This window comes from Lissotriton helveticus, chromosome 6, assembly GCF_964261635.1.
Source record: "Lissotriton helveticus chromosome 6, aLisHel1.1, whole genome shotgun sequence".
NCBI classification, from domain to species: Eukaryota; Metazoa; Chordata; class Amphibia; order Caudata; family Salamandridae; genus Lissotriton; species Lissotriton helveticus.
This window is the reverse complement of record NC_136067.1, coordinates 1,792,831,663-1,792,851,864: the sequence shown is the minus strand read 5'-3', so window position 1 is coordinate 1,792,851,864 and position 20,202 is coordinate 1,792,831,663. Positions and strand designations below refer to the sequence as shown.

At 47.9% G+C, this 20,202-nt stretch overlaps 1 protein-coding gene across 1 annotated transcript in view; it reads right to left on the bottom strand.

Annotated features, from left to right (window-relative positions):
* The window catches only part of THADA (THADA armadillo repeat containing), a 1,377,633-nt gene extending 1,375,759 nt beyond the window's left edge, over positions 1-1,874 (bottom strand). The window contains exon 1 of the mRNA XM_078649688.1: positions 1,752-1,874. The gene's annotated coding sequence lies outside the window, so the exon portion shown is untranslated. The remainder of the gene's footprint in view (positions 1-1,751) is intronic.
* Positions 1,875-20,202: the final 18,328 nt, after the last annotated feature.

Genomic DNA, 20,202 nt, shown 5'->3' with positions numbered 1-20,202 from the left:
TGGCTGAGTGAAATCTACAAGATTTCACTCAGTCACTTTTACGGCCATGCTGCATCAAAACCCTGCGCCTGCATGAAGCAGGCGTAAGGATTGACGCAGCATGTTAGGCATAGGGGCACCCCCGAGCAGTGCTGGAGTTGCGTCGCGATCGCGATGCAACTCCAGCACTGCGTCAGCTTTCCGGCATCAGATGCGTCATGCATCTGTCGATTCTTGCGCCAAGGTGCGCCCCATTATGCGGCACATCCATGGTGCGCAAGAGGCGTCTGCCGTGACGCACAATAACTGCTGCATCCGTGCTGATATGCAGGGATGTGCCAGTTATTGTAAATCTGCCCCCTAGACTGCTTCTGTGTAGAGATAACAAACACCATGTTTTGAAAAATAATACTTATGATGTAGTGGCTTATTTCACAAAAGCAAAAAGCTAGAAAAAACAAGCATTGGCATAGCCAATAGATCTCGCCTTTGGGACCTTATAAGTGTTTAGTTATCCAGCACAATATCCTTGGTGCAACAACATCAAGTGTTGCATGGCTAAACACCTATAAGGTCCCAAAGGCGAGACCTATTGGCTATGCCAATGCTTCTTTCCTCTTTCAACGTGTGCTGCATTCTACAGCACGCATTAAAAAAGAAAAAAAACTTTAGTGATTGGTTTTCTGCAGGAAGGTGCCCCTTCCTGCACAAAAACAATCTCCCCATGACGCAGGCATCCTTGCACCATGGTGCAAAGGTGCCTGCACCGGCACTTGGCAGCTGTTTGCGCGCCAGCATAGGGGAACGCACAGGAATGCGACACATTCTTGTAAATATGTTGCATTCCTGTGCTCTGAAAGTGCTGCAGCGTGGCGCAGCCAAAGGGCTTGCGGTGCCACGCTGCGGCACTTTCTTGTAGTTTCTTGTTACGCCACTGTTCACCTTCACGTTCCTTTCCCTGTAAAAGACACTACATGCAATAATAGAAGCTTGCGGTGCCGCTGTAGTAGAAGGGAAATAGCCATTCTCTGTGCTTATATCTGGGTCTTACGGTGTACGAAGAAACCACTAGGGAAGCCCTCTCCACGTCCCTTTATTTAGTGATAGTCATGTCCAGTTCTGACTAATGTTATCCGTTGATCATGCTTTCCGTTAGTTTCCATCCTTGGGAATAACTCTTCGGTGCACTCAGGGCTGATAAAGGTATTTTCATAAGTATAATCACATTCACCTGTATCCTGAAAAGTACGATCATTATTATACTTTTATAAGATACCAATACAGTAATATATTCATTCTAGAAATAACCTATATAAATAGAAATGCGTCTAACATATTTTACTTGTCATGCTATTGCACGTACACTGAGATTTTTTTGCTGGCCTCTGCCTATTATTTATCCTGGCTTCCCCACCTCCTGCGAACAGACGAAAGTCAGAAGCACACGTGTGTTTTCAAGCATGTGCAGAGTGCAGTCTACGAGAACTTTGGAAGAGGACTCTGACACGGTGGGAACGTGGTCCTCGTGATACCCAGACAATGTGTTGTTTTCATTAGGAGAACTGGAATGGAACCTGGGTGAGTAACTAAAACATGCCCACAACTCCTGTACACACACCACTGTAAATAGATCGAGGGATAGCACCATACACAGAGCAGTCAACGAGGAACAGTAACGCTGCTCCCGACAACGCCAACCTTTCAGGCTATAGAATAACGCACGTGGAAAGCCGAGCAAATGAAAAACATGTGCAAAGCCGGCAACCTCTTACCTGCAGCATGAACAGGAAGAAACACATCACTACCGCGCGCATGAGTGTAACCCATGCAAGTCAATTCATGGGCTTGGAAGTGTCACAGCAGCTTCCATGTCAGAGTCAGGCATGACGTCACTGGAATCAACAGGGTAGGCCACAGGCATGATAGAGAGATGGCGGAAAGTATCGATAGCCCACTTTCTCAAACGATTTCATTGCCGCGAGCGCCTCCCCGCGGCCAACCTTTGAAATAATTGCCACATTCTGATCACCCTAAATTTTATTTTGTTTTGTAATCAATCATGTTTGTTCCTTACCGGCGTTGCTTAACATTTGGTATCTTATCGGACTACTCCCACAGTATTGGCCTCAGAAGCCGACTCTTAACCGTGCCGCATTAGAAATAAATATAGGTAGCCGCGGCACACCGAGCTGAAGGTGCTTTAAGTAGGACTAGCGAGTTACTACATGTCTCACTTTAGGGTAGCTCGTGGATATGCATCACATATATTTAATTACGTAAATGAAAAAAAGATTATAGAAAGTCTCTATTTCTGTCCACCGCCACTGTCACTTTCATAGCTGCCAAGGTTTCACACTGCTTATGTTTCACATTTCCATAATTTCACTTTAATTATGAGTGGCATTCAACGACTAAAAATAAGCTTTATTGTTTATGGTTATTTAAAACCGTTACAATTTGATTTTTAAAAAACTGGCTCAATTAATAAAACTTGTGACTTGAGATGATGCTATGCACCCTTTCCATTGTAACACCTTCCCTGCTGCTCAGCCAGGATGAGTGCTGGAGTACTTGGTGATTTAGTGGAATGCTAGAGTGCTTGGTGAGGTAATGGAATGCTTGAGTGTCTGCAGAGGTTGGGAGTGTCAGCTGGAGTGTGTGGGCTGAGCAGCAAGGAGGCTGCTCCTGGTGGGGCTATCTGCTATTTACTTACCAGCAATTTACCTTAAACTTACCATCTTGATTACCCGCAACTAAGTCTTTAGAAACCTTCTTCTACAATCTACTCTATGGCTACCAAACTTCCTTACATTTACACCAGTGGCAATGGTTTTGAGAAAGAACCTACGTGTTGTTGAAAACTGAAGTGAATCTGAACCTACTGAGAACTGAAGTAAAGAAACTTGAAGCTTGAAAGCAGTGAAACGCCCTGGTAGCCCCAACAGTGTCTCTTAACATCTAAAGGCCTCCAGTCTGAGGTGTTCGACTTTCTTTACATCAATGGATTTGATGAACTGATACCAATTAGCTTGCCTGCCTGTTTGCCCTGATGCGTCAAAACAGATTTGAGTACCTGTGGAGGCACAAGGAGTTGCTGCATGTTTGCACGGATGGATGAGAAATATGGTAGTTTCTCCTTCTACAACTTATCTTCGTTTACTAAAGTTCCTTGCACAGTTTTTTTTTACTGTGTGCCTGGAAACTGATTCTGACTATATTGTCCCTTGTACCGGTGAGCCGCAACATTATTTGTTTCATTGGGCTCTGATGCATTTGGAGTGAGTGTTTCTATACTTTGGGAATGCGTGTACCCTGTTACTGTTAGTGCGCCATTTGAAAAGGCCCCTGTGCAACTGCGATTGGAGGACGCCACGCGCTGAAGTGAATTGTCATCAATGGTGTATGTGTAGCCGCATGTGCTGGAGCCTTACTGTGGGTGCGGCATTTGAATGGGCTGCAAAGCAGTCATGCGATGTGGAGTGTGTATCCATGGAGATCCTGCGAGGGTTGCCATGCATCCTGCGAAGCAATGGGTGGTGAGAGAACTGTCATCACCTTTATTATATGTAATGTTAAGAAATGGGTGAAAGTGATGCAGGTGTCTCCAAGTCTTCAGCATCGGTGAGGAACTTCGGGTAAGAGATCGCTCACTGGAGTAAAAGGCTTTTCATCTGCCTGTGATGGAATATTTTAATGCTGTTGTATTTTGGGACGTGTACTTACGGTGCATGTTGTTTGCTAAGGAGCTGTTTAGTTCGAATACTTTACATTCTCGTTGTTATGTTGTGAATGAAAAAGCAACTCTTATCGTGATGCTGGTGTATGACTAGTAATGCCTTTCGAGTATTAATTGGCTTACTATGTGTTGTTATGCCATGCTGATTTTCCTGTGTAAGTGGATGTTAAATGCTGGTCTAAATTTACTACATATACTGCATGCCTGTGTTGCATGCAGAGTGGTTGTTTCTTGTTTTTCCATCCCAGTGCGAGACTGATGCGGGAGGTCCATTGTGGGGAGGTTGAAGTGGAAGGAACAAGAGAGCTGGCAAGCCAGAGTCCTGGAAGATGGTAAACAGGTAAGTGGCAGGCGAAGAGGCTAAGCGATGAGGAGGAGTGTGGATGGTATGTAAATAAGACTGCTTTAGAACATTCATAAAGGTCACATTCTAATTGTTTGTAACAAGGAACAGGTGCAGATAATTATCTTGGTGAGTGTAACGAGGGGGACCCGGACCCGCCTGGCTTACCTGTGTCCCCTCTCTTTACACAGCACACCGAGACCTGGAAGACGCCGAATGCTGTGTACAGCCCCGGACCATAGGTAGTGGCGGAACCCTGTTTCTTTAACTGGGCCGAGCTTGACCCTGACCACGCCCTCCCGTCCAAGGTAAAACCCTGCCCCGAGAACCTGCAGGTGTGTTTTACACCCGGAGGAAGTGGAAGTGATTGGCAAGAGGACGGAGAGGAGTGGGAGTATGGAGCGAGCAAAGAGGACCGGCGAGAGGACGGAGAGGAGGAAGAGAGAGGAGACCATCGGAGGAAGGAGGACGGAGAGGAGGAAGAGAGAGGAGACCATGGGAGGAAGGAGGAAGAGAGCGGAGACCATCGGAGGAAAGAGGAGGCGAGCAGAGAACAGCGGGAAGCGGAGGAGGCAGGACGAGGAGACGAGGAAGCCCCGAAGTGCGGAGCCGAGGAGAAGAACGGAGAAAAGCGGAGACCGGGACGAGACGTCCGCGACACGCCAGGAGGCCACCCTAGAGGCGCTTCGCCCAGCCACGCTTCAAGGGAAGTGTGGCTTGAGCAGGTACGGTCACGCTTTGCGGGTTGGGCGGGTCGTAGGTGGGCTAAACCACCCTGAGTAACCGGCCCCCTTCTAGAGTAAAACCCTACCTTCACAAACCCTCACTTGAACCTGGGTCGAGTAGAGTCAAGTGTGTTCCTCACTCCTTTCCCTGAGCACCTTTCACAACCCCAGCCTAACTACGCTTTCCTTCTTTCCCGGTACGCTGGACGGGACGGGACGACAAGACGAGGAGAAGCGGCCTACTAGTCCCAGAAGACCCCGGGAATACCAAAGACCAGGAGCGGTGAAGCGTCTAGAACGACTGTCAGAAGAAACGGACACGCCTCTCCCCTACTATCAAAAGACGATTCAGAAGAAGCGCTCTTACAAACTAATAAAGCCATCCTTACCCCGAGTACCAGTGTCCGTGAGTCTGTTCGAAATCCCACAAGTGGTGGAGAATGCGGGCAGGGGAGTAACCGTCTGGGACACAAAGATGGAAGAACTATTACAAGCGCTTATCAAAGGCCAGGAACAGCTCGGATGGGCCGTGGAACAGCAGCTCGCAGCGGCCCAATAGGACAGAGAAACATTCAGGAACACAGTGGTGGCGCAGTTTGAGGGGTTGCATCAGGCGACCGATCCGGTCAGCAACCCTGTCAGAGACCCGAGGCCTCCACACACCCCTTCAGGCATTTCCCTCCAAAAATACATAGCAGGCGAGGACCCGGACGCCTTTCTCGTCAACTTTGAGAGGGTGGCGCTGGCGTGCGGCTGGCCGCTGGAGAAATGGCCATTCTTCCTCGCGCCCCTCTTGACGGGGGAAGCCCAAGCAGCCTATCAGGTCGCCAACGGCAACGGGCAGACCCCCAATAGACTGATCAAAGAGATTATCCTAGACCATCTGGGCCTGGATGGGGCGGCATATCGGGTCCGCTTTCGCAAGGAGAGAGGGGTCCCCGGAGAAAACCCCAAAACCTTGTTTTTCCGCCTGAAATCCGCCGCCGACAAATGGCTCACTCCTTCCACCTGTACGAAAGAAGAGATCATGGATAAGATCTACCTCGAGCAGTTCCTCAAGGCGTTACCCTTTGGGACCCAGAGGTGGTTGAGACAGCACTCCAACCTGTCGACCAAACAAGCTGTGGAGATGGCCTCCACGTTTGTCCGGGCCCAGCCCAGACTACACGCCACCGAGCCAGAGAAGACAAACCGGCCGCCTCTCAGACCGGATCGTAGACCCCGGGCACCCCCCGGTCTTCCGGGACCACGCATGAATACCCCTGACGTTCCCCAGTTCAGGGGCCCTCAATGTTTCGACTGTGGGGCCTGGGGCCACATCGCTCAAATGTGCCCACAAAAACGGAACCAGGAGGAACCCATGGATGTCGGGTATCTACCCCGGGCTGTCCTCTACACCTCTGAACTTGGAGGGGCTTATCACGTGAGTGTCCGGATAAACGGGGCAGAGGTACGGGCCCTCTTAGACTCGGGTTGTAAACAGTCTGTAGTCCAGGGGTGTTTTGTGTTGCCAACCCAGGTAATGCCAGACGCCATAGTCCACATCAAATGTGTCCACGGTGATGTTAGGGGCTACCCGGTGGCTTACATACCCCTAGAGATAGAGGGAGGGAGGACCCTAGTAGTCAAGGTAGGAGTACTTGACACCCTCCCCGAGGAGCTCATCCTGGGGACCGATAACCCCCACTTTCTGGATCTCTTCAAGGGGACCCTACACAAGAACAGTAGTCCCAATCCACGGCCTTTACCTGCCTTGACGTCCCCGATCCCTGGGAGGGAGACCGAAGTTTTCGTTTCACACAGGCGAACGATACCAATCTGTTCAACGCATGGGAGCAAGCCCATGTTGATCAGGCTAATCCCAACCCCAAATTCCCCCGGTTTGTGATTAAAGACGATCTTCTTTATCGACAGGAGAGTAAGGATGATCCGATGCAGCTCTTAGTCCCGAGCTGTTTCCGTGAACAGATATTGTTTTATGCGCACACGCATTTGTTGGCTGGCCACACAGGGAGCGAAAAGACTACCCAGAACGTTTTGCGTAACTTCTACTGGCCAGGTGTCTATCGGGACATCAAGACACACTGTCAGACATGTGACGTTTGCCAACGCAAGAACATGCACAGACCACCGGCAGTGCCCCTGCAGCCCTTGCCTATTATATGGGGCGCCTTTCGAGAGAGTGGCCATGGATCTCATAGGACCGCTGCCGAAAACACGTCGGGGCAACCAATACACCCTGGTGATCCTGGACTATGCCACGCACTTCCCGGAAGCCTTTCCTATAAAAACCCCGACTTCCAAGAACATCGCCGAGAAGTTCATGGAACTGTTTTCAAGGGTGGGATTCCCCAAGGAGATCCTTACTGACCAAGGGACTCCCTTCATGTCGAGAGTCATGAAGGAGGTATGCCAGCTGTTAAACCTCCACCAGATCCGGACGTCCGTTTACCATCCCCAGACGGACGGACTGGTGGAGCGCTACAACGGGACGCTGAAGAAGGTCCTGAAGAAAATGCTCACCGTGAACGGACACGACTGGGATACGCTATTACCCTTGGCCTTGTACGTCATATGGGGTCAGAAACAGAGCAGTTTGGGGTGCTCGTCATTCGAGATGCTCTATGGACGACAGCCACGGAGTCTCCTAGAGATGACCAAGGAGTTCTGGGAGGCAGAATCATCGGGGGAAACAAGGTCCCTACTGGAATACACCCAGAACCTAAAGAACCAGCTCGGGAAGATACGCGAACTGGCGTACTCCCATTTGGAGAGCAACCAACAAAAACAGAAAAACCACTATGACAAGGGAAAGAAGTGGCGACATCTTAACGTGAACGACTGGGCGCTAGTGTTGCTGCCATCCCCCACAAAGAAATTCCACAACGAGTGGCAAGGACCCTACCGAGTCCTAGAAACCATAGGAAAGACAACCTACCGACTACGGCTGAGCGGGAGAAAGACCCAGATATTCCACATCAACCTCCTGAAGAAGTGGTTAGGAGCCCCCCCGATTGATGACAACCTCGTCGCTTCCATAACACCGACGGGTGCATCGACCTTAAGTGAGTTGATAATCAACGAGGAGCTATACCAGAAGGAGAAAGAGGGTCTACAGAGGGTTTTTCGTCCCTTTGCACAGGTCTTTTCCAACCTTCAAGGCATGACAAGATTGGCGGAACACCGGATAGAGACCCCGGCGAGAGCCATTGTAAAACAGCGACCATATCGGATACCGGCTGCGAAGAGGGAAGCGATAAGCAGAGAAGTGGAGGAGATGCTCAAGCTCGGAGACATCAGACCCTCTCGCAGCGAGTGGTCCTCACCGATCGTGATGGTGCCCAAACCAGATGGGAACAGCAGGTTCTGCATGGACTTCAGAGGCCTGAACGCTATTTCATCGTTCGACGCATACCCCATATCCAGGATAGACGAGTTAATCGAGAAGCTGGGGGACGCCCAGTACATCAGTACTCTCGACCTAACTAAAGGGTATTGGCAAGTCCCCCTAAGGGAGGAAGACCGCAAGAAAACTGCCTTCGCCACACCCGACGGGCTCTACGAGTTCACTGTACTCCCCTTCGGTTTACATGGAGCCCCCGCCACCTTCCAGAGGCTGATGAACGAAGTCCTGAGAGAACACCAGGAATATAGCTCAGCCTATCTAGACGACATAATAATATTCAGTCCAACATGGGATGAACACCTGGAGCACCTGGAGAATGTCATACAACAACTAGACACAGCCGGGCTCCACATCAATGCAAAAAAATCACGGATGGGATATCAAAAAGTCAAATATTTAGGGTACGTACTAGGCCACGGTGTCATAGAACCACAGATAGAAAAGGTCAGAGCCATAGCAGACACCCCATTTCCCAAAACCCCAAAAGAAATGAGGGCCTTTCTAGGGTTAGTTGGCTATTATCGTAGGTTCATCCCTTCCTTTTTGGACATAGCCGCCCCGCTGACCGATACCTTGAAGAAACACCCCAGAACTCAAGAACAACAGAAGCCGACCCCAGCTATGTGGAACACGTTCCAAACGCTCAAAAGAATCATTACAACCAGCCCGGTTCTCTCCTCACCGGACTTCTCCAAACCCTTCATCCTCCATACCGACGCTTCGGACTTCGGGATCGGGGCGGTGCTGTCCCAGGAAACAGAGACAGGGATAGAACACCCCATATTGTATATAAGCCGCAAACTGTTCCCACGGGAGGTAAGGTACCCCACCATCGAAAAGGAATGCCTTGCAATCAAATGGGCCATAGATAAACTCCGGTACTATTTGGAGGGCCATGTCTTTACCTTGTACACTGACCACGCCCCGTTGCAATGGATGAGCCGCAACATGTCGAACAATCCAAGGGTCATGAGGTGGTTCCTGTCATTGCAGCCCTTCTCGTTCCAGGTCCGACACAAGAAGGGGAAGGACAACGCTAGTGCTGACTATCTGTCCCGTTATCCTCTCCCCGATCGGGAGAATCCTAGGGGGGAGGGGTGTAACGAGGGGGACCCGGACCCGCCTGGCTTACCTGTGTCCCCTCTCTTTACACAGCACACCGAGACCTGGAAGACGCCGAATGCTGTGTATAGCCCCGGACCAGAGGTAGCGGCGGAACCCTGTTTCTTTAACTGGGCCGAGCTTGACCCTGACCACGCCCTCCCGTCCGAGGTAAAACCCTGCCCCAAGAACCTGCAGGTGTGTTTTACACCCGGAGGAAGTGGAAGTGACTGGCGCGAGGACGGAGAGGAGTGGGAGTACGGAGCGAGCGAAGAGGACCGGCGAGAGGACGGAGAGGAGGAAGAGTGAGGAGACCATCGGAGGAAGGAGGACGGAGAGGAGGAAGAGAGAGAAGACCATCGGAGGAAGGAGGAAGAGAGCGGAGACCATCGGAGGAAAGAGGAGGCGAGCAGAGAACAGCAGGAAGCGGAGGAGGCAGGACGAGGAGACAAGGAAGCCCCGAAGTGCGGAGCCGAGGAGAAGAACGGAGAAAAGCGGAGACCGGGACGAGACGTCCGCGACACGCCAGGAGGCCACCCTAGAGGCGCTTCGCCCAGCCACGCTTCAAGGGAAGTGTGGCTTGAGCAGGTACGGTCACGCTTTGCGGGTTGGGCGGGTCGTAGGTGGGCTAAACCACCCTCAGTAACCGGCCCCCTTCTAGAGTAAAACCCTACCTTCACAAACCCTCACTTGAACCTGGGTCGAGTAGAGTCACGTGTGTTCCTCACTCCTTTCCCTGAGCACCTTTCACAACCCCAGCCTAACTACGCTTTCCTTCTTTCCCGGTACGCTGGACGGGACGGGAGGACAAGACAAGGAGAAGCGGCCTACTAGTCCCAGAAGACCCCGGGAATACCGAAGACCAGGAGCGGTGAAGCGTCTAGAACGACTGTCAGAAGAAACGGACACGCCTCTCCCCTACTATCAAAAGACGATTCAGAAGAAGCGCTCTTACAAACTAATAAAGCCATCCTTACCCCGAGTACCAGTGTCCGTGAGTCTGTTCGAAATCCCACAGTGAGGCTCTCTTCTAGAGGGTGTTTTACAATGTTCTCAGAGGTCTCATTCTAATTGCTTATAACAAAGAACAGGTGCAGGGGATTAATTTGATGAGGGCTGTCTTCCGGAAGGTTCACGTTGAGGTCATCTATGCCAGTTGCTTGATGCTTATTCTGGTGGATTTTCTGGAAGTTTCAGTGGAGCCTGAAACCTGAGCTTGCATATGCATGGTAAAAGTTATTAAGCCTTTTCAGACAAACCGGGGAACACCAGCTGCAGCTAGCTATTACCAACAGCATGTAATATGGTCAAAAGTCAGGGTACAAGATGTGTTTTCATTCATAGGTGTTGGGAGGAATGATATGAGTCATGCTGGTATATTGTAATGTAATATAATATAGTCTTATAAAGCGCACTGTCACCCCATGGGTATCCTGGCGCTGAGTTTACATTAGCTCCCCTAATTGCACATATTACCATGAAGATGACTGATCTGCATTACACCCTTGGGAAGAGCTAAATTTTAAGCCTCTTCCTGAAGTGTAAGAAATCTTCTATTTGCCTAAGATTAGGCGGGAGTTCGTTCCATAAACGAGTAGCTGCAGAGCTAAATGCTCTTCCTCCAAACCTATTGTGATATTCAAGAGAGATGAGCTGCGGCAGGAATCCTGACATAGGCGGTGTAACAGGCAAGTAAGCCACTTATAGTTCCAGTCCGGTCTTCAGGGGTCTCAGACCAGCACTGGGTGCACGTCAGTTGTTTGGGACTGGGGCACACAGAAGGTGTGGGGTTCAGTATCTACTGAGGCGGTCGATACCTGTAATGATATTTACCCTTGCGGTCCGTGGAGGGTCAGGAAGTGGAATGGTAATCATCAGAACGCCAACACAACTACTATAGCGGCTGCTGGCAACAGTTTGCTGTAGATCAGATGGATGAGTTCCTTGGCAATTCCAATGTTAGGAAAATGGGTCACAGTACTGATGCAGATATGCCCTCGCCTCTGGTATAGTGCACCCTGCCTTAGGGCTGTGAGGTCTGCTAGAGCAGTGACTTATACATATGTCTTCAGGCAGTGCCATGTCGACTTTGTCATTTTCTCCCTCCCAGGGACATGCAAGCTGGAAGGGCAGTGGCATGGTCCAGGTGAGGGGGCTCTTCAGCTCCCAGCCCCTAGGTACTCAGGGCGCCATTTACTACGGACTTACAGGTGGTAGAAGTATTAATGGGGGGGGGGGAGAAGCACCAGCATAGGGGAACTGGTTGGCAGGAAACCTGTGCGATTCATTTGAAACCACAACAAAACCAGCCAAAAAGTAGGTGGCTAAAAATGCGAAAGAGGCACTTTTCACAGTGAATATATAATGTGTATTAATAGTTTCCCTAAGAGAAGGAGATGGGTGTTATTGTAATGTATTTATTGTCTTAGAAGAAGTGTGGGTACTCTCCAATTAAAAGTATAGCATTTCTCTTGAGAAGTGCCAGTACTCTCTCTCTCAAAATAAAAAAGTGCTGGTACTTCGTACCGGACAGTACCGACCCATTTAAAGCACTGATGCTAGGGGAAGGCAGATGGTCCCCTGGGCACAAGCCGTACCAGCCACTAACTTGGCCGCTTCTGTGCACTGGTAGCCCTATTCTGGACGTGTCTAGTACCCCCCCTCTTGTCTGTCAGCTGTCTTTGCCTCCTGCACCTCCTTTTCACAGGTGCCCTAAGACTATTCTGCGGCTGTGCTCTGTGCTGGTCCAACTCGAGTCAGGTCTTTGTCACTGGCTTTGCCTCTGCCTCTGCAGGCTCTACTCCAGTGGGGGGGCTGAAGCTGTGGGGGCTCACCTACGGTCGTGACCAACCCAGCTCCCCCCACGCCGCTTTAATTTGATGTGCACCACTCACCGTAGCTATTGGTACAGGATCCAAGTGGGTTGAGCGAGCCAGCTCAGGCCTCCTTCCGGCCGTGCTTTTCACGCTTCCTGGGGAGCCTCGAGGGCTGATCTCGATGTTTCCTGGGTTGGGCTGGCTGTCTTTATGGTGCTCCATGGCTTGGCTTGGCTGGCTCAATGTGGTGCCATCATAGGGACATGGGTCAAGCACTTTCTCCCCTCTCTCTGTGGGGGGAGTCCTGAGGACTACAGTCTATGGTCGGGAGCTCTGCCCTGCATCTTCCTGCGACCGCAACCAAGCCTCCTCCTCCAGCAACAGCCCATGGCATCAGCTCGCGATAAATCAAGGAAGGGTTTTCGCTGTTGTAGGAGAGTAGGATCTGCTTACTATGGTTACCCCCACTTTCTGCTGGTGTTTCACTGTTTTTTAACTTTAGTCTGGCTGGGGCCCTGATATCAAGGACCCCAGACTAGCTGCTTCCTCTCTAAATTGATTGCATGTACTTTAGGTACAATCCAGTTTGGTTACTGGGTTACCCTTGTGAGTCCCTTGTATATGGTACCTTAGGTACTAAGGGCATAGGTACCGCAGAGGCCTACCAGGGGCTGAAGCATGTATTATGCCACCCCTGGGAAGCCTTCCAAAATGGCACCACAGGTCTGCTACTGCAGCCTGGGTAAGGTGGTGCATGCACCCCTTACTAAGATATAGGTTACCAATATCTAGCTTTAATCACTGACACATATAAACCTATAAGTCACTCCTATGGCAGGCCTTATCAATCCTGAAGGCAGAGTGCTTGGTTTTGTGTGAGAGGGTGCCCATGCATTAGCAGGACCCCTCTGCAGCTTTCGGAATCTATTCTCTGATGCTGTTCTGTGATGCAGCCAGACCATATACTCTTAAGTGCATTATAACCTCGTGGTAAATGCTAACTTTGGGATGGCTGAATGGAAACATGTCGTGTTTGGTGTCAAACACTTTGGAATCCTACCCCGCTGCCAGTCCTGGCGGCGGGGGTAGAATTCCACCCTTCTAGAGGGAGAAGATATGTACACACTAACCTATCTGGTAATAGTTTTAAAGATCCCTGGCATCACAAAATGGATGCCACAGCCACAGACACGGGTCTGACCTCCTGCTGCTGGAAAAAACTACGGCAGGGGATGCCTGGACAATAGGTTTCCTGTCACAGGGAGGTGTAACCACCTCCCAGACAGGTTTTAGTGTATTGGGGCTGGGTGGGTGCATTCATAGAATGCTTTTCAGACAATGCTGGGGGCACACTTGGTGTCCCTGTGCATACCCCAGTTCAAACCAGTTGCAGGGGCACTCAGCCCCTGCTCTGGTGCGAAATGGGACAAAGGGAAAGTGGCCTAACCACCCCCTCCCTGGATCCACCCATAGGTGGGTCCCTAGAGTAAGTCCAACCCCCTATCTTAGTATAAGTATAGGCACCCAGTCCTTAGGACTTTAGATTACACGTGGACGAAACTCTGCAACATATATCCTGTAACTTCGACATTCTACATTGACTAGAAGACGGAAGAATCTCCCTTGGGGTCAAGGAGTGACTCTCCTGTTCAAACAGGCACCATGCATCTTGCCTGTCTGCATTTCCAAGGCTCCCGCCGGATCCCGATGGATTTGCGACACAGGGCACAGACTTACAGACTTCACAGAGGCCGACACGAGATCCCAGCAAAGCTGAGACCCGCTGCTCTCATGAGTGATGTGTGACCGGAACTCCTGGACACCGTGCACATTTGCAAGTGCATCAACTTCCTGAGCTTTCCCGAAGTTGTGCGTTGGGCTACTTGTAGTCCAAGCCCCGATAACTATCTGCACCGAAGATTGTGGGCCTACACTCCACAAGTGTTCCGTGGGCCCGCTTCTATCATTTCCGCTCAAGGCTCCTTCGCGATCCCTGGTACGTCGACTAGTGGGTCCCCACGAAGGTGACTCTTCTGTTCCTTGAGCTTTCCTGGTTTCTTCAGATGTGCCCTGACTCCCCTCCAAAGAGTAAGTCCCTCAGACCTTGCTGGTCTGCACCAAAGCCAATCTTTGCTTTCTGCGTGGGTTGCTGCTGCCAAGGCTTGTTGGGTCCAATCCGGAAACTGACACCGCAGCACTCGACATCCTTTGTGGGACAGCTCGAATCCAGCTCCTGGTCATCCTCGATGCCTCCTGGTCCTCGTGGCTGAAGAATCAATCTTCACCTTCTTCACCTGAAATCACCCGACATCGGTTGGCATCTTCTCATCGCCTTCTTGGTCACTGGCTAGTGACCCAGACTCTGTCTCCTCTGCTTTCAGGTTCTTCAGATCTCCGATCCACCCTTGAATCCACCCGGCCACTTTCCACTTGGTCGCCTGCAGCACTTTTCAGCAGCTCGCCATTGAAATCGACGACAAAACACAACACAAAAAGACACCTATGCACCCGGCTTCCCTGGGTGAGGTAACTCAAGTACTCCGGTGCTCCTGTGGGTGTTGACTCTAGAATCTCCTAGTTCTAAAGGGGTTTGCTCCAAGTCCTCTTCTAAGTGTCCTTAATTTGTAATTTTCCAACCGCAACTTTACCCATAGAAGTTAGTGGTTAATCGCTGCTGTCTTTAGACACTGCACATGTCCCCCGTGGGTCCTGTGTTGCTACCTTGGGTGGTTCCTGGAGGCCCCAGTGGTTCTAAAGGCTCTAGGCCTTGTATCTATGTCAATCGTGGTTCTCATACCACTTTCTTAGTATATGGTTTGGTACGCCTCTAGGGCTAATCATATATTGTGCTAATTTACTGTGTGTTAAATAAGTTTACTGAATGTACTTTTGCCTCTAGCCTCATAAAGGGATTAAAGGGATGTGTTTAGAATGAATACATATATTTTATATATATACCTGGTGTGGTTCTCCTTTCATTTGGTCATTCATGAGATTATAGACTGGTAAAACAAGCTGCTTTACATTCCTTCAAGACTTAGCCTGAAGGCTGCTCTCCACAGCTACCACTAGGATAGCTTTCTATATAGGTTGTATTTAAACCTACCATCAATAAGGGTCGTTTGGACTGGTGCAAGGTGCCCACTCGAATAGTGGACAGCATATGCCAGGCCAACTTCTCACAGCTGTCATGCCTAACCCGTTGCTCAAGGGCCAGAGGCTTCTCATTTTCTCCAAGGGTGGGAGTCGTACAGCCCAGTCTGGCAGAAGATAATCCCCGAGGGCAGGATACACGTTCAGGGCACATACAAAATACAGGGAACGCCGAAAAAACATTAATCGACAATGAGAGACTCCTTCTCGCGAACAGTATAATGTCACCCACACTTAATAGTAGCATGGCACAGCCTAGGTCAGACAACTGTTGCCAGGCAGGGCGGCAGAAAAACAATACATTAAACACAGATTCACTGCCTTAGCCAGCCTGCGCCTCCCTGGCTTGATCAGAACATGATCAATTGACAGAGTCCGTCCAGGCTCTCTGCCATGTGGGACCCGAGGTCGACTACAGGATGTGAGATTAGCCCCAGCGGGGGATCTTCTTCCTATACAGTTCTCCAAATAGGTCCCTCTTTTACTGCAGTTTTAGACTAACCCAGTTTTTGGCATGTATTTGGAAGCTTCATTTTGCGACTGAACATCCACTTCGGGTTGATATTATGCTTTGACAGGGGGCGCTTTTTTACATTAATTATGTGGGAGGGTGGTTCTGTGTTTCAGTCTAGAAATCTCTGAAGTTTTCCTGGCTTGAATATGAATTTCTAGAATAGTAGGATAGTTCCACGTCATAATATAGTGAGAATCCTATAACTCCCATTGTACACTAGTGCCATCTTGTGTCCTTTCAAAAACAGCACTCAGCTTTTAGGCATCCATCCCAGCAAAGCGAGAAACCAGAACTACATGGTTTAATCGCACATCAAGACATTGTCATTTTGTGTGATAATGTCAGGCATTGCGCTAATGCGGGAAAATTACCGGAAATGCATTATTCTAACGCGAGATGCGTGGCACTTGGCAGGGTTGCACTTTTGAGATCTGCAGCCTAACAAATTAACAAGGAATGCCGGACCAAGGGTCTTGCTTGGCTCTAAGTCATGGTGAACACACTGATTCATGTCAGCACACCACTTTGCCATTCCTGAATTTTGCTGTTACATATCATTGTTATCAGGTGTGTTGGGCTAATCAACTCAATTAACATGAACCACGCCTACAACTCCCAGGATGCACTTTTATGTGAAGGCAAAGTCCAGGAATGGCAATGTGGTGTCTGGGTGACATTGTTGGTGCAAATTGTCAGTATAGGCTCGTCACTGATGATTCAGGAGAGATGTTAGACCCCTAAGGATGTTGTTGGTCCTCAACTGGACCTGATCATCAAATTAAATTCAATATTAAATAATGTAAAGCACATTAGGCATAACAATAAAGACTGACAAGAAATATAATCCAACCATGAAGTGTTATTGAAAGATTTAAAGGCATTACAGAAAGTAAAATAAATGGTTAGAAGTTGGTCAATTTATCGATAGCATGATGCTCAGAATAACATCCAAGGAATGAATAGGTAGATAGAAATATAGTTCAGCCCCAAGGAAATAAATCAGAGTTATAAATCAGAGGTCAGACTGATGTGGAGTCACCTCCTGAAGTAAATGGAGAGTGAGTACAACTCCCTCAGGAATGGGCTTCATTTTGTAATTCAAAGGCCAATAAAAAATACATACTTGAATACAGTTATGTTAGAATCACACACATTGAACACATCAGAATAAAGGAACAACAATGCAGTTTCTGAAATCACATTTGTTCCCAATATCCCACAGATCCACATAATGAAATTTCCACCTCTCTTGCTCTTTAGGCAACTTAACAGTTGTGCAAATATCTTGACTTGTTATGCAAGGTCAAGTTTTCATGAGAATCACACCATGCTCTCCAGCAAAGCCCTAATATATGTCCTCCCCAAGTCAGGGAAAGACCCTTTCCTCTGCAGTAGCTACCGCCCCATTTCCCTGCTTAACACAGATGTTAAGATACTGGCCAGCATCCTGGCAACTCACCTCAAACGGGTCCTTCCCTCCCTTATCCACCTCACACAGGTGAGGTTCGCCTTGGACCACTCATCATACAGTCACCTCTGTACATGGGCTCTTGCAGTCTGAATGGTGGCGGACCTGCCGGAGGAGGTCTTGGCACTGTCATTGGACTGTCACAGGAGCAAATGGGATTACTTGTTCGCTTCACTCCAGAAATGTGGTCTAGGTGTGGAGTTTATATCCAGAGTGTGCTTACTCTATGACTCTCCATCGGTGCAGGCTAACATTGGTGGCTTCCTCTCCAACCCTTTCCCAGTCCACCAATGCTCATGCCAGGGATGTCCAATCTCCCCCCTGGTTTTTTTCCTCTCCATGGAGCCCCTGGCAGTGACCTTGCATCTGTCAGATTAGATCATGGGCATATCCATGCCTTCAACACTGTATCTATATGCGGACGATATTCTGCTCACTCTCTTGGCCCTGCCCTTCTTTATCCCTGTGGTACTGAGGGTCATTAGCGCTTTCATAGCCGTATCTGGCCACAAGGTCAACTGGGGTAAGTGCGAGGTCATTGCGCTATCAAGAGTCACCACTCTGCTACCACTGCTGGAAAAGCTGTCTGCCTTAAATATCTAGTCATTTTTGTTAACATGAGCCTTGAGCACATGGTGGCAGACAAGCTGGAACCGCTCATACAGTGCATGCTGTTGGACCTTGCGAAATGGTCCCACCTGAACTTATCATTGTGGGGTCAGACTCAAGCGATGAAGATGGTGACCCTCTCGCAGTTCATCTATGTGTTGATCATGCTCCCCTTGCTGATGCCTCACTTGCTTCTTTATCAAGTGGATAGGGATCTCAAAGCCTTTATTTGGGTTTCAATGAGGTCCATCGATTAATTTATACAAAAATATAATAAATATTAAATCTCCAGATTATAGTGTTTCACATCCGCTCCCCAATCGTAAAAATGCACTGGATAGTGGCATATAATTACCATCAATTCCACTAAAGTTCCAATCTTGTCTTTGTTAGGTCTCTGTTACTAGTGGTACAGTACATCCAAATTGGTGCAATATTGAGGTTCAAATCTAAAAACAAGACCAATTTAAATTTGTTACAAAATTATTCACGAGGCAATCACTATATTGTCCAAAATTAAATGTCAACCTACTCACCCCCTCTTTTCCAGTCTCCATGCACACCAGGTATAACGAATCCAAGTTCCAAATATTCGTATCCGTACAAAACATCGTTTATAACCCAAATTCTTAAATATCCGTGACTACGTCCTAGAAGAACAAGTTAAAATATAGAAACGTGTTTGCGATATCCCGCAAACGGACAGTCACAATAACGAAATTAAACGGGTTCAAAACTCACCATTGATACTAGCGAATATCTTCGCATCTAAAGTCGGCGTTGCACACGGGCGCCATCTTAACCTGACTATTTATATATTCCAAGTCTTAGTCGCCATCTTGTAGTGTGCAATTTGTTATTTCCGTCTACAGGGTAGCCACTACCAGGATATATCATTGTTATTAATTTATTACTCATTATAGTCTAATCGTGGTGATCATGCGAGTAACCCAATATATTAATATTGTAATAAATGTTCCAAAAGTCGAGGAAAGGGCATGATAGTAACTCCAATACCTATTAAATCTAGCCCGTCATCTCTAAGACCACTATATCGTATTCCGCTAAATCACAACCAAAGTTTATAAATAAAAGGCGAAACACCTATTGATTATCGGGATTCGCCAAACATTTGCGTTCACAAAATATAGAAATATTTCCTCGTAAATATCCTGATAATAGAAACCAAAATCTTTCGTCAATTAATCCTAATAAGAATGTAGTTCAGTTCAAAGCACTCATGCATGTGTTACTTAGAATAGAAGAAAGAGAGAGAGTGTTCACCAGTCTCATAGATAATGGTCTTGTGTGTGTATAAGAATCAAAGAAGAAAGATAAGGAAGCGTGCCGGTGCTCATGGCTGAAGTAAATCAATAAATCTATGAATTTCAATTTAAATTTAGAAATAAGTAAATGGACTTATATATATCTGTATACAATATCTTTCCATGTCAGACAAGAAATTATCGGAGTGTACAATTATGACATATTCAGTAAAACCAATTGCAACCCATGCTGTACAGAACTTTGAGAAGATGGATGAACATAAATTCAGTTACTTTGGTATTGATCATGTAACACAGGACCCACGTGGGGCAACAGACTTTTGAAGCTAAGACGTAGGGAGGTAATTTGGCTGATGAAACTTAGAGCAGTTGAGGATGGTATGAATATTGATAACGAATACCAATTCTTCCTGGGCCAAGAATGAAGTATGTAAATGATATGCAATGAGATACTGTATATGTCTTAAATTATCTATTATGTTTCTCAGATACTATGGGTGTATAGGTATGCAAATTGACTTATTATTTTTGTAGGCCACTATACTTGAATGTATCACAAGTTATATTATTCTCTTGTATATTGAGACCTTTATGTTTGACTGTAATTAGGTTTTACTGAATATGTCATAATTGTACACTCCGATAATTTCTTGTCTGACATGAAAAGATATTGTATACATATATATAAGTCCATTTACTTATTTCTAAATTTAAATTGAAATTCATAGATTTATTGATTTACTTCAGCCATGAGCACCGGCACGCTTCCTTATCTTTCTTCTTTTATTCTTATATACACACAAGACCATTATCTATGAGACTGGTGAACACTCTCTTTCTTCTATTCTAAGTAACACACGCATGAGTGCTTTGAACTGAACTACATTCTTATTAGGATTAATTGACGAAAGATTTTGGTTTCAATGATCAGGATATTTACGAGGAAATATTTCTATATTTTGTGAACGCAAATGTTTGGCGAATCCCGATAATCAATAGGTGTTTCGCCTTTTATGTATAAACTTTGGTTGTGATTTAGCGGAATACGATATAGTGGTCTTAGAGA